Source organism: Hevea brasiliensis, chromosome 17 (genome assembly GCF_030052815.1).
Source record: "Hevea brasiliensis isolate MT/VB/25A 57/8 chromosome 17, ASM3005281v1, whole genome shotgun sequence".
NCBI classification, from domain to species: Eukaryota; Viridiplantae; Streptophyta; class Magnoliopsida; order Malpighiales; family Euphorbiaceae; genus Hevea; species Hevea brasiliensis.
The window spans coordinates 27,641,362-27,656,157 of record NC_079509.1 but is presented as its reverse complement, the minus strand read 5'-3'; the positions used below and the strand labels follow the sequence as shown (position 1 = coordinate 27,656,157).

Below are 14,796 nucleotides of genomic sequence, written 5' to 3'. Positions count from 1 at the left end.
GCCTATTGTTTTCTTAAATATTGCATATTTAAATCAACCTCTAAGGCCATTAGACTTTGAAATTTTCTGCTTCCAATGTGCTTTGCATGCTTTATATATGAATATTAATGAATTTGTGACTTAATATATAATCTTTTCTTCATTAGAAGAATGGTTATGGTTTGGATTCTCCATTTCTCTCAGATTCCAACTCTACCTTAGGTTCACATGATAATCAAACCACAAATGAATTTAAACCAACATATTCACATTGGCAATTGCTAAGGGCATTGCCTTCCTGAAGAACACACATTACATTTACAAGGAAAAATGTTAGTATGTGTAACTTCAATACAAAAAGATGAGATCTAAATAATACATATCCTTGTTCTTTCAGATGTTTAAGCTTTTTCTCTTACCTAGAAATCTAAAGTTTTGCTACAAATTTCACAGGCTGAGTTCTATAATATCAGTAAACTACTAAACTAAAAATTACATGCTCATTACAACAAGTGAATAAGCTTCAAAGGAAAATTTCAAGTGTTGAGATCAAATATGCTGGTAGCCTTTAATTTCTCATCTGGACTAGCTCCACCTTCTTTCTTGACCACAACGACATCTATAAGTTTATGTGGTTCAGCCTCTTCCAGCATCTAAACTACCATTCTCGTTGATGGTCTTAAAGCTGGGATTTTTGCTATGCAGTGCATAGCGATTAGCAAAACTTTGATGGCATCCTCCCTCAGGTTCTCGGAGATGTTTGAGTCCACTAAATCAAGTGCATTCTCTTTGCTTGTCATTTTGCTGCAAACCCAGTACACTATGTCATTGGTCTCTCCAAATTCTAGTTCTACTAGCCTTTTTCCCATGACCAACTCTATTAGGACTACTCCAAAACTGTACACATCACTATTCTCATTTACCCTGCATGTGTACACATATTATACATTCCATAGTGTAGAAAACAGTCAAAATATGCAGCAAGTTCCCAAAAATTATCTATAGGAAAACATGATAATTTTGATTATGTATAGTAAATTACACCAATTTGGACTACATAATGTGACTAGCTAGGCAAGCATTTAAATCCTAATCTAAACCTATTTTAAATAAAAGATGGTAACATTTAATCTAGTTGGGTTAGCCGTACTTAAAGAACAGAAGAGAAAAGCTAAAAAATAAATGACAGGAGAAGAGGATTTTACCAGGAGCCATGTAACCATGAGTTCCAGCATTGATATGACTCCAATCTCTACCACCAGCTTGAACAATCTTTGCAAGTCCAAAATCAGCAATCCTTGGCTTCCACTCCTCATCTAACAAAATATTACTTGACTTCACATCTCTGTGAATCACAGGTCTATCAAACCCATGATGCAAGTACTCTAGTCCCCTTGTAGCCCCAACTATAAATGCATACCTTAACTCCCACCCCATCTTGATCTCGTTATAAGAATGTAGCTGATCCCACAAGCTTCCATTAGGTAGATACTAATAAACCAGTAGATTGCTTGAAGGAGCGGAAGCATGGTAATTGGTGCATTGGAGCATTGAATTTCAAAATTTTTCTTCTAGGATTTCATGCATCATGCCACATCTCTTATGTGCCTAATTAATTTCAATGCTCAATTGCATATTAAAACACTTTTAATATGTATTAGGATCTTTATTTGCCATTCAAGATTGTGAATTAAGAAATTAATTCAATTGAACCCTAATTTGAAAGAGGAATTTGGGCACTAACCTCTTTGATGCACTATGGATGCAATTGGCACATTTAGGAAGCTCCTAGGACCCTAAGTGTTGTCCCTCTAGCTTGTCCATACCAAGATCACCAATGGGCAGCCCCCAATTTTACTTCTCAAGCCTTGTCAACCAATTATAATTTGGGGTTTTGCTTTTAGAGAGGTTATATGTGTATATAGGACATTAGAAACAATTTCTAACAATTTTAATTCAAAGGAAACAAGGGATTTTTCTTTGAATAAAGTGAGAAAGGAAGAGAGGAGAGGGAGAGACCTTTGTGCCATCCCATATAGAGAAAGAAGAGGTGGTTGATTTTTCTTATAACTTCTCTTTATATACTTAGGTCAAATAATCACTTAAACCCTTTGCCATATGTCACTACCACATTGCATCTTATTTTTAATTGACTTAATCACATTAAGCCAAGTGTCAAAGCTAGACTTAATCTTGACTTTGATCACCTTGCATGATAGGAAGACAAATGGCAAACTTATATGATGCCATGTGTTACCATCTCATTGTGCCACATGTCACCATGTGAAATGACCAAATTACCCTTATGTTTTAATTTTGAGTTCTCAACCCAAAATCATTATTTCTCCTCCTCTAATCAATTTATATCAAATATAAATCAATTAATTAATCTCCATTAATTAATTTATCACAAATAAATTCATATTTAAACACTTTAAATATAAATTTAACATGTACTATACATCCAATAACCTAGATTTGGTTTCAAGCCATGCTAGGGACTTTGCAATCTTATTGTAAATCAAATCTATTTAATTAATCAATTAAACTCTTTAGTTAATCAATTAAATCACATTTAACTTGGTGATTAACTTGTGTATGTGTGTGACTCACTAGGCTCATCACTAATTGGCAATGAGATATAATATCAACTCTTAATATCATCAGAACTCTTTTTTAGCATGAATGATTTCTCTAAATCATTTTAGGCATCTCATAGACTGTGGTTGATACCTAGCATAGCATGCTATGGCCACCCAATCAGTAATAAAGAATACCTTAAATGAACTTTTAATCATATGTTACCATGCACTAAAATCTCTCTGTTGCAAAATCCCAATTCGAGCTGGAGTCATGGTTAATGTCAAACCCCATTTGTTATGAACATTATGTTCTCTTTTAATTTCAGTTCTTGATTAATTAGATTTTCTTATCAGAAACACTTTTCTGACTAAATCTGTCTGTCCTGGCCAGGAACTTGAAACATCAAGAACAATTAAATGAACATAGGACTTTATCCCTATTTACTTAGGGTAATAGATTCCATCTTAATCAACATCTATCTCCATATATAACTAGTAGGAGTAAACACATGCCCATATACCCATACACAGTACAAGTATGAAAGCAGTATTAAACTTAAACCACCTATATACAAGATAACTGTGTTATCCTAGGTCTAAAGATTATATGCACTGATATGATATATGACAATGCATTGACAAGAGTAAACTCCATGTGCTTGTCATATGCGTCACTGGTTCGACTTACTTATCATGTATAAGTGCCAATCATGTTTGTTATGTGGCATGAGACTTACCACTCCATCTTATTTATATCTCATATAAATACCTTGGGAACAAACATGACTACAATCTTTCTGGATAAGTCATGTCCTGTGTGAAGTATCCTCGATTGTGAACCAATTTATGATAATTTGTGCTAGAAATACTGTCACTCATATTCTTAACAACTTAAGAATAGAATTTCTAACAAAATATCAATGGACCTTTTCAATTACACATAAATACATTATGTAAATGGAAAAGTGAAATTGCCTTTTATTAATAAAATATGTATAAGATACATACTAAATGATATGCTCTAGGGCATACTACTAATAATCTCTCACTAGCACTAGAGCCATTCATTACAATACCTTAGACTCATCTTCTCAAGATGTCGGTTTAACTGAGTTTGTGACATAGGCTTTGTGAATGGATCAGCTAGATTTTCAGCTAATGCTATTTTCTGCATGGTTATATCGCCTTGCCTAACTATCTCTCTAATAATGTGATGGCACCTTTCTGTGTGTTTGGATTTCTGGTGAGACCGGGGTTCTTAGCCTGTATGGCTGCTCCATTGTTGTCACAGTAGAGAGGAGCTGCTGACTCAATGGAAGGAACTACTATAAGTTCTGTCACAAACTTCTTTATCCAAATAGCCTCTTTTGTAACATCAGATGTAGTAATGTACTCAGCCTCTATAGTGGAATCAGCAATTTTACTCTGTTTGGAACTCTTTTAACTAACTGTACCTCCATTACAAATGAGCATAAACCCAAAGGTAGACTTTCTATCATCGATATCTAATTGAAAATCAGAATCAGTATAACCATCCAATTACAAGTCACCACCTCCATATATCAAGAATAAATCCTTAGTTCTTCTCAAGTACATAAGGATATTCTTGACAGCTATCCAGTTTTCCAAACTTGGATTGGATTGAAACCTGCTAGTCAAACTAATAGCATATGCGATATTCGACCTAGTACACATCATTGCATACATCAAACTTCCAATAGCCAAAGCATATGGAATCCTGGCCATTTTATCTCTTTCTTCAAGTGTCTTTGGAAACATCTCTTTAGAAAGATGGATACAAACCTCTCTTGGAATCAAGCATGTTAAACCTCTTTAACAGCTTTTCCAAGTAGAGACTTTGGGATAAACCAATTATTCTTTTTGCTTTATCTCTATAGATGCGAATTCCAAGAATATTGGTTACCTCCCCTAAGTCTTTCTTGGAGACTGTATTTAACAACCATACTTTTACTGTTGCCAACATACCTATGTTATTAACTATCAACAGAACATCCTCCACATATAAGATAAGGAAAGTGATAGCACTATCACTAACCTTCTTATATACACATGGCTCATCCACATTTTTTATAAAACCAAATGACTTAATGGATTCATCAAAACGGATGTTCCAACTCCTCGAAGCTTGTTTTAACCCATAAATGGATTGCTTTAGCTTGCACACTTTGGAACTATCTTGGGATTCAAAACCCCTAGGTTGTTCCATGAAAATGTTTTCATCAATATATCCATTGAGAAAAGCTTTTTTGACATTCATATGCCCAATCTCATAATCATAGTATGCAGCTATTGCTAATAGAATCCTAATTGATTTAAGCATGGCAATAAGCAAGAAAGTCTCCTCACAGTCGATTCCTTGCCTTTGGCGAAACCCTTTCGCTACTAGCCTTACTTTATAGGTCTCTACCTTTCTACCAGAACCAATTTTCTTCTTGAAAATCCATTTATTCCCTATAGGTACAATACCTTCAGGTGGGTCAACAAGGTCCCAAACTTGGTTCTTATACATGGAATCAATTTCAGATTTCATAGCTTCAATCTATTTTGAAGAATCTATATCTGATATAACTTCTTCATAGGTAAGAGGATCATCTCCATGATCTAACTCTCGTTCATCTTCATGAAGAAAACTATATCTCACTGGTGGGTGAGATAGCCTGGTTGATCTGCGAGGAATTACTGTAGATGTTTCATCAATAGGTGTAGGTTGACTAGATGGATCTATATCCATTTGATCTATTGGTTGATCAGAATTCTCTAATTCTAACTCTATTTGCCTTCCTTTGCCTCCTTCTTGAATAAACTATTGTTCAAGAAATATGGCATCTCTACTTACCAAAACCTATTGTGATGTAGGAAAATAAAAATAATATCCAAAACTTTCTTTTAGATATCCAACAAATCGATCTTTTTCTGATATGGTTTCCAATTTATCAATGTTCAGATTTTTGATATAAGCTGGACAATCCCAAATCTTAACATGCTTAAGACTTGATTTTCTTCTATGTCATATCTCATAAGGTGTGGAAAAAACTGATTTTGATGGAATCCTATTCAGAATAGGCAAAGCTGATTTTAATGCAAATCCCCAAAAGGAGATTAGCATATTAGTATAGCTCATCATACTACGTACCATATCTAATAGGGTACGATTTCTCCTTTCAGATACACCATTCAACTGTGGCGTTCCTGGAGGAGTCAACTAGGAAACAATGACATGCTCTTTCAAGTATTCACCAAATTCAGTACTTAAGTATTCACCTTCACAATCTGATCGAAGAGTTTTAATACTTTTTTCTGTTTGATTTTTTATTTCACATTTAAATTCTTTGAACTTTTCAAAGGATTCATGTTTGTGTTTTATCAAATATAAATACCCAAACCTTGATTTATCATCAGTAAAGGTAATAAAGTAATGAAAATCACCTCTAGCCATTTCCTTAAATGGACCACATATATCACTATGTATCAATTCCAAAATATTTTCAATTCTTAGCCCTTGTCAACAAAAGGTGATCTAGTCATTTTGCCTTGAATGCAGGATTCACAAGTTGGAGTAGGTTCAGAACCCAATGAGGGTAAAATCTCCATTTTCTCTAGCTTTGCAATCCTATCCTCTGCAATATGACCTAATCTTAAGTGCCAAATATATTTTGAACTTGAGTTGATTTTCATCATGGCATTACATTCATTTAGATTGCTTGCATTCAATTTGTGTTTATCATTATTATCCAAATAATAAAGACCATCATGCATATAACCCAAGCTAACATATTTATTTCCAAAATAAATATTGCAAACATCATTTGTGAACTAAAAATTCATAACCCTTTCTAGTCAAACTAGATATTGAAATGATGTTCTTAAAAGTATCAGGTACATACAATATATTATTTAAACACAAAACATGTCCAACATGTAAAAAGATTTAGATCCTATGGCTAAAGCTTCAATAGTTGAGCCACTTTCAATTCGAAGTCTAATATCTCGAGTATGCAAGCTGCTACTGTTTGCTAGTTCCTGCTTATCATAAGAAATGTGAGAACTGGCACCAGTATCTAAAACCCAAGCTGTAGATGAACTATGAGCATCATCAGCATCTAAATAACAAGATATAGACATACCTTCTAAAGGTGTATCCTTTTTGTCCTTCAGAGAAGCAAGATACTCTGGGAATTTCCTTTTCCAGTGCCCATCCTTCTAGCAGTGGAAAACACTTTCCTTTGCCTCCATCAGCTTTAGTCTTTGCTTTCTATTTGGAAATCTTCTTAGAAGGTCCAAGAACCTGAGGTTTCCTTTTCTTATTGCCCTTCTTCTTGTTGGACTTTCCAGCAGAAGAAGATGCAATCAAAGCTACCTCTTTTCCTTTATTGCCCGGCATATTCTTTTGGGCAATAACCAGCATGTTAAGTAAACCAGCCAAGGTGTAATCCTACTTAGTCATATGGAAATTTATGACAAAATTCCCAAATGACTCAGGTGGGGACTGAAGGATCAAATCCGTATGTAGATAGAAATCCACGTTAAAGTTAAGATGTTTCAGCAGCTCTATAAGCTGAATCATCTTGTGGACATGATCCCAACATTCTGTCCCTCAGACATTCTCATTCGAAATAGTTGCCTAGATATCTCATACCTAGCATTTCTACTATGCTCACCACACAACTCTTGTAGGTGAAGGAGGATCTCACTTGCACTCTGCATATTTTCATGTTGCTTCTGTAACTCACTACTCATAGAAGCAAGCATGTAACATTTGGCTCTCATATCATGCTCCTTCCACTTGTCCAAAGTGTCATGTTCCTCTTAAGTGGCCTCTGGAGGTAATGGATCAGGAACCTTTGAGTCTAGAACATATCCAATATGTTCTAGGTTCAGGACAAGTTTTAAATTTCTTAGCCAATCAGAAAGATTAGGTTCTGTCAACCTATTGTGATCAAGTATGCTCACAAGGATATTAGATGGTGGTAGTTGTTGTGTGCTCATTATTATAAGAAAATTAACTGCAGAAAATAACTAGATTAATTAGTAAATAAATCAAGTAATTAACCAAAATAATTATGGTCTTTTAATCAAATTGGTCCTCCCACTAACTTGGCGAATCCTACACTTCCAAAGTAGGAAACGAAAATCCTAGTTGGATGGATTTCTAGTGGGTGGCTGAATTCTTATAGTCTTATTGATCATCCTCAAGCACGTCCATTATTGGAATTACAATAAACTATAAGTGAGCAACTCCTTGCGTATCACATCTCATGTGAGGTTCAATCATTTATCTAGCCCTTAATGCTCAAAATCTCAGGCACATCCATTATTTATTTATCTTGCATTAGTTAAGTTGATCCCATTGAGCCAGTAAACATGCAAATAATTTTAATGTCCTTAGGCACATCCATTATTGGCCATCAACTATTTACATATTTATAATATCTCATGCTTAACAATTATTCTTAAGAAAATCTCTTAAATTAAATGCATCACATGCAAGTATTTAAAATTTCTTAAAATAATTACCTCAATGGAGGGCCCATGATATAATTACTTTAATTATACCATTTTCAACTTAATCATTTGTTTGGAAGATTTAGTGGTCAGCTTAATTACTATTATGGTCCCACTTTGAACATTATCCAATTAGCATGCATATATCATATACTTGTATACATTCCCATATATCTCATGCATACATGGGTAAACAATTAATATGGTATGATCATGGACTTTCTAAGGGATTCAATTCTGTGCCACCAAGAATTGAATCAGGGCATTCCTAAGTGTATTTCATTCATTCATTTTACAAGAGTTGCTGAAGGAGTACATAATCAACACTTGATCTTGATTTCCTCCCACTGGTCCCGCCAATGCTCTTAACCTCCTTGATCTTCTTGCAATCTAATTACATTGTAATCCTTGGCATACCAAGGTGAATTTACAAGAATATGGACTTTAAAGTCCTCAAATAAATGAAATTACAACCCAAATTATTACAACACTTATAATACATGCCACTAAAATAAAATTAATTATTTTACAACCCAAAGAAAAATAAAAGAAATAAATCTAATCACATTGGTCTTTTATTATCCATGATCATCCATCATGCATATTAAAATTTAACAATTACATAAAATATACATAATAAAAAATTAAATTGAATATTACATATTCAACCAAAAAATTCAGATTTGAATCTCATTCAAATAAACTTAAATTTAGAAACTCTTTCTAAATTTAATACCTTGAAAACAATTTTCAAAAATTAATTGTGTGATTAAAATTCCTAATTAAAAAATTTAACTAGGTATGAGACTAATTATGGGCCTTAAAATATACAACAATTGCATCATAAGCCCATAAACCATGCGCATAGGTGTAACACACCCTTAGGGTGTGAATCAATTTCATACCGCTACCTTAGTGAATCCAAATAGCCTTGAATCAATCAAAATTTGATAAAATCACACCATTAAATCTCATAATCAATCCTAATGGCAATTATAGTGGCTCTGATACCAATTGAAGGAGCGAAAGCATGGTAATTGGTGTATTGGAGCATTGAATTTCAAAATTTGTTTTTCTAGGGTTTCATGCACCATGCCACAGCTCTTATATGCCTAATTAATTTCAATGCTCAATTGCATATTAAAACACTTTTAATATGTATTAGGATCTTCATTTGCCATTTAAGATTGTGAATTAACAAATTAATTCAATTAAACCCTAATTTGAAAGAGGAATTTGGGCACTAATATGACGCCCCTTACCCGTCAACTGTATAGCCAACCAAGAAGTGCCACATTCGGTGCCGGAGCACCCTATCTTGTCTTATCATGTCCATTGTAAACTTTTAATATCATTTAAAAGCATGTAATCCATGTGTAGAATTTTTTTTTTTCTATAACTTATTTTTGTGGAGACCCGTACAGAGCCTTCTTTGTTTTATTTGCATCTGGCGGGTTCCACTAATCACCCATTAACATGTTCATATTCATTTTGCACATTTCCATATCATATTCTCCTTTATCATATTATTCACAATTATTTATGAGATCTCAAAAATATCATCTATTGCATTCATATAGAAATTCATAGATAATAAACTATAAGTTTTCATTACAATCTCAAAGTTTAATTACATGTCCAAAATAAAATACATCATAAACTAGTAATTACATCATGATTAGACATAATGAACCAAAATACTAGCCTATACATAGGCCCTATCAAAATACAAAAGACTGGTGAGGTGACTCTGGATGGTGGTAGATCTGGTTGGAGCTCTGTTCGAACACTACTGTGGTGACTGCTGATCTCTAGTACCTACGTGATGGAAAACTAATCCACTAAGCATAATGCTTAGTGGTACATAATTTATAATAACAATAACTAAACAATTTAAATAATAATTCTATATATGGCAAATTTTATAATGTCTAGGTATTTTACATTTTCATTTCACTTTCGAAACAATTTAAATTATCAGGATCTTTTTTGTTTACTTATTATATATTCAGTCTTAATTAATTATTATCAGTGGCCAAGAAAGCTATAACAGACTATAAAAGCTAGATACACGGAAGTATAAGTGTCACACCGTACCCCTCCGTAAGGCATAACATGATCCCGTAGTATACCTAATGAATTACCAAACTTTGTCTACTGATAACCTATTAAATACACTACAAGGGATTTTAAACCTTTTCTTATTTCTTTTCACAGTGGTGAGCACTTTTGACAGGTGTTAAAATTTTTTTAACTGAAGTGAAACCAAATAACAAATCTGAAGTATCAATAATTTCTATAAAAATTTCGACAGAGTGCCGTCTGTATTTGGAGCAAAACAGTTCTTCAAAAACCTGTAAAAAGCACTTCCAATATATTTGTTTCATTCCCAAACTCCAATATGGCTCAACACAAATCAATTTTCTCATCATTTGTCAAACTCAATTCAACCTCATTTTCAGTAGTTCCAAAAATAAAATGAAAAATGACTGAGTAGTTCAAAAGCTGAGATAAGAGAAGTACAAAACAACATTTTAATAGGCCAAAATAATTTATAACTTTAGTTTACAACTATTCAAGACCAAGTACAATATATACATACAGTTCACATACATTACAACAAAAATTACAAGGAGGTGGTATACTCAATATACCCGGCAAAATCCCAAAATGTAGCACAAGCAGCCTACTCTGCTACTTTGTTTGTCTGTCTACCTGCGACAGCAATGAAAAAGCTATCGCTAAGCCAATGTCTCAGTGGTACACAATATTAAGAAAATGCAATTTAAAACCATAAATCATATAAACTGTGGATACTTAAAATCATAGTTAATTTCAAATGACAAAGAATGTCATAAAGGATTAAACTCTATTTCACAATGTCTCAATAAATACTAATAAATCACACACATAGCTTAATTATGATTCCAAAGTCCAATTCATCCTAAAAGCCAATGGCTAATGAGGAATAACATAGCTAGCTAGCAATTAAATGAGTACTCATCCTATTTGTCCTCAACTGGCACACACCTTAACACTTTAGCCAGAGAGGGAATTCAAAGCCAATTCATCCCACTAGACAGGCTAGCGAAGAATTCAATCAAATATATATGATAACTGTGGTTTCAAACCATTTTCAATATTTTTCAAGCAATAAGTATCCATCAAATTTCATTCAAATAAATTTTCACAATTTAAGCAATAACATACAAATTGTCATAATTTATTTCAATTGAAAATTCAAAAGAAATAACTGTTGCGCACAAACCTCTGATAAGTAGACTCTTGGCCTTGACTCAGTGGTTTTTTCTCCTTCCTTGAGTCTTTGCTAACTGAAACACACAATTTAAAGTGTTTCAGTACTTATTTAATTTGTTTCTAATAACAAGGTTCAATAATTAAATTTAATTAATACTATTACTTTTATTAGTCAACCTATAATGTTGACCTTTAATGCACTCAGAGTGAGTCAATTTTAATGTTCCCAATTTGTCACATTTTATAGTCTTTAAGTGTTGGTATATGTTACCATTTTCATTTTAAAGCATATTGCATTTCATTGCCATTTTCCAGATTTTATATGTTAAATTGCTCTAGCTAAATGTCTTATTTGCCTTGGTCTTTAGATTCTAGTCAAAAAAGAGAAATTGTAGATTTATGTCTTAGTGACATTTTGGCATTGATTTCAGGTCATTCTGAGTTGTATAGACCAAGATATGATCATTTTACCAAAGCTGAATAGATTGCATCTTTGGTGCAAAATTTGGTCAATTTTAGGTCAAATTCAGTTCTGGCAGTTTTGGTACTCTAACTTGGGCAAGCAATTTGACTTGTTTATGGTCATTTCTGGCTTTGGTGGTCTCTATAAAAGATGCAGCCCTATGTCTAAGCTTTCCAACGGTATAAATTTCACACACAATTTGGACCTGTTTTGAGTAAGTTATAGCCAAAAGACTTACTACTGTTCAAATGGTCAATTTCTGGGTTACCAAGTTTGCAATTCCGGATTAGGTCAGTTTTAGTGTTACTTTCTGGACAGAATTTTGATGTGCTTCCAACATGAAAGTTGGCACATTTTGTGCCTAGTTTCACCTCTAATTTGTTAGTAGTATGCCCTAGAGCATATTATTTAGTATGTATCTTGTACATATTTTTATTAATAAAAGGCATTTCCACTTTTCCATTTACATAATATATTTATGTGTAATAGAAAAGGTCCATTGATATTTTGTTAGAAATATTATTTTTAAGTTGTTATGAATATGAGTGACAATATTTCTAGCACAAAGTATCATAAATAGGTTCACAATCGAGGATACTTCATAATAAGGACATGACTTATCCAGAAAGATTGTATTCATGTTTGTTACCAAGTTATTTATATGAGATATAAATAAGATAGAATGGTGAGTCTCATGCCATATGACGAACATGATAGGCACTTATAAATGATAAGTAGGCCGAACCAGTGACGCTTATGACAAGCACATGGAGTTTACTCTTGTCAATGTTTTGTCATAAATCATATCAGTGCATATAATCTTTAGACCTGAGATAGCACAGTTATCTTGTATATAGGTAGTTTGAGTTTGATACTGCTTTCATACTTGTACTGTGTATGGGTATATGGGCATCTGTTGGCTCCTACTGGTTATATAAGGAGGTAGGTGTTGATCAAAATGGAATCTGTTCCTCTAAGTAAATAGAGACAAAATCCTATGTTCATTTAATTGTTCTTGATGTTTCAAGTTCCAAGCCAGGACAGATAGATTTATTCAGAAAAGAGTTTCTGATGAGAAAATCTTTTTAATCAAGAACTAAAATTAAAAGAGAACATAATATTCATAGCAAATGGAGTTTGACATAAACCATGACTCCAGCTTGAGTTGAGATTTTGTAACAAAGAGATTCTAGTGCATGGTAACATATGATTATAGGTTCATTTAAGGTAATCCTTATTACTAATTGGGTGGCCATGGCATGCTATGCTAGGTGTTAACCATGGTCTATGAGGTTCATAAAATGATTTAGAGAAATCATTTGTGGTAAGAAAGAGTTCTGATGATATTAAGAGTTGATATCATGTCTCATTGCCAATTAGTGATGAGCCTAGTAAGTCACACACATACACAAGTTATCACCTATTTAAATATGATTTAATTAATTAATTAAAGAGTTTAATTGATTAATTAAATAGGTTTGGTTTGCAATTAAATTGCAAAGTCCCTAGCATGACTAGAAACTAAATCTAAATTATTAGATGTATAGTATAAGTTAAATTTATATTTAAAGTGTTTAAATATGAATTTAATTAATAAGAAATTAATTAATAGAGATTAATTAATTAATTTTTATTTCATATAAATTAGAAGAAGGAAAAATAATTATTTTGGGTTAAGAACTCAAAATTAAGACACAGGGGTATTTTGGTCATTTCATAGTGTGACACGTGGCACCATGAGATGGTGACATATGGGATTACACATAAGCTTGCCAAATGTTTTTTAATCATGTAAGATGATTAAAATCAAGATTAAATATAGGTTTGACACTTGGCACAATGTGATTGGGTCACTTAAACCTAGAGCTAATCAAAGGGTGACATGTGGCAAGTGTTAATGTGTTAACCTAGCTATATAAGTGTTGTTATGAAAAAGAAAAACAACCAGCAGCCACTCCTCTCCTTTGTCACGCCATTTTGAGGTTCTCCATCTATTCTTCTTCATCTCTCATCAATTCAAAGAGATTAGCCATCAATCTCTTGAATTAAGATCACTAGAAATTGTTTCTAGTATCCTGTTTACATCTCTAATCTCTTAAAAGGCAGAACTTGAATTTCTAATTAATAGAAAAAGCTTTAGAAGCTATTCAAGGGCTGCCATAGGTGTTCTTAGTATGGACAAACTAGAGGGACAACATCTAGTGTCCTGAAGAAAAATCTCAAAGGCGCAGACACGCTGCAGTGCATCAAGAAGTTAGTGTAATCGTTCTTGATTTAATCTAGGGTTCTAAAATTAATCTGATTAATTTTAAAATCTTAAATGGCAAATACAGATTCAAAAACATATTAAAAGAGTTTTAATATGTTGTTTATCATTGAAATCAAATAGATAAAAATAAATTTTGCATGATGCATGTGACCCTAGGTGAAAAATTTTGAATTCAATGGTATAAACTTCTGTTTTTCACGCTTCCGTTCTTTCACAATTGGTCTCATACCAATTAGAGTTACACATTTAGGGTTATAGGCTCATTTGCATACTGTCCTTAAACATATTGCTTAAACATCTATCAATTGCACATTTACCTTGCTATAAGTCCACTTCTCTACCCAATTCTGATTTGGTACATTTCCACATTCATCAATCACTTTACATTATAGTCACTTTGGGTAGAATACCAATATTCTCAATACACCAAATATAATGCTAAATTACAAAGTCTATTTATAACAATATATACACATAACACTCCTAACCATTACATATAAATTCACTATTAAATTACATACACACTTAGCAATCTTTAAGATCACATTTCATCAAATATCTTCATGAATTCAAGCATTCATCAAGAAGCCTCAAGGTTGCCTAATTGCTCTAAACTACAAAAGTTTCCCATAATTACTTCAACTTCAATTCCAAATGCACAATCACCACATACACATGGAAATAACTTACTAGGATATTAAATCACCTTAATCAACATGAAT

At 32.9% G+C, this 14,796-nt stretch overlaps 1 pseudogene; it reads right to left on the bottom strand.

The window, feature by feature from the left end:
• Window positions 1-515: 515 nt before the first annotated feature.
• On the bottom strand, window positions 516-2,009 carry LOC131175274 (receptor-like protein kinase 7; annotated as a pseudogene).
• Window positions 2,010-14,796: the final 12,787 nt, after the last annotated feature.